This window comes from Phytophthora infestans, genomic scaffold (assembly GCF_000142945.1).
Source record: "Phytophthora infestans T30-4 supercont1.77 genomic scaffold, whole genome shotgun sequence".
Classification (NCBI taxonomy): domain Eukaryota; phylum Oomycota; class Peronosporomycetes; order Peronosporales; family Peronosporaceae; genus Phytophthora; species Phytophthora infestans.
Window position 1 is genome coordinate 203297 of NW_003303682.1, and position 1340 is coordinate 204636.

The following is a 1340-nucleotide window of genomic DNA, read 5'->3' on the forward strand; positions in this document are numbered from 1 at the left end:
CCCCAATTTCGAGAAAAGCTCTCGGATCTGATTAAAGGTCTGTTGCAAGCCAAAATCATCAGTTTCTCACCTCCCCGTGGGCGTCTCCTGTGGTGATCATCATTAAGAATAACGGAGTGGATATACGTCTGTGTATTGATTACCGGCTACTTAACGGCCTGACCTGACTGATGGTGTATTCAATGCCTCTAATCAATGAGCTATTGAAAGATTTGAAAAAGTACTATGGTATTTTCTCTAGATATGGCCAGTGGTTTCTGGGTGGTGACTATGACGGATCGAGCTCGCGCAATATCCGCATTCATCACACCGTCTGGACTTTTCGAATGGAGCCGGATGCCGTTTAGATTGAAGAGTGCACCACAGATCTATCAACGCCTGATAGATAATGCCCTCTACGGGTTCACCCGAATACCGGAACCCGCAAGAGGTGGATCCGGAGAAAGTGATGCGGAAGCAGACCCATTCGAAGCAGCCGAGCCAGGCGATCTGGGGACACCATCCGTGTTAGGGCGCAGATCCTATATCGACGACATTCTGATCCCAGCGGAATCATGGGATCAGCTGTGCGAGAGAGTAACAAGGCGTGTAATAAATGGAATCTCTCTATCAGCGTGGTGAAGAGCTATTGGGAGATGCGCAAGGTGGATTGCTTAGGTCATCGAGTCTCCAAGGAGGGATTGGAGGCGAATCCTAAGGACCTGGCTTTGTTTGCAGATTTGTCTTTCTCGCAGTCGCTACGGGCGATGCAATTCTTCTTGAGCAGTTGAATGATTACAGTCGGTTTATTGAGGATTACGCACTCTTCGCTGCAGTCCTCTATGAATTTAAGAGAAGGTGGACTTTTGCTGCAATGGCTACTTCGGCTGTCCGAACCAAGATCCAACAAGCTCTGGCCCTGGAAATCCCGGATCCACATGGGGGATTCACATGGCCACGACCGCCAGGGAGGCCGACCATGAAGCAGGAACAAAGAATCAACCCCGAGAACAAATTTGAGAGAATTCGAATCGGGAAGGAAATTTGAGCGAAGAGGAACCTCAGAACAAAATGAGAGCCCCCGAGTGATATCCAGAGTCTCAACATTGCGCTTTTGTGAAAATTAAAGGGAAAAAGGGGACCGCGGAACGGACACCCCCATTCCCCTCGCGCCATTTTTTGGATTCCAGAACATCAGCCTACGGTGATAGGCTATGCTAGCGATTGGGCGATCTCGGCAGCTTTGGTACAAGTGCATGATGGGATCTGTCATCCAGCCACCTTTCGTCAGCCGAGCGCTAAAGCCTAACGAGTTGAATTACGGAGCAGTGTGAAGGAGATACTGGCACTTCTACTGGTGT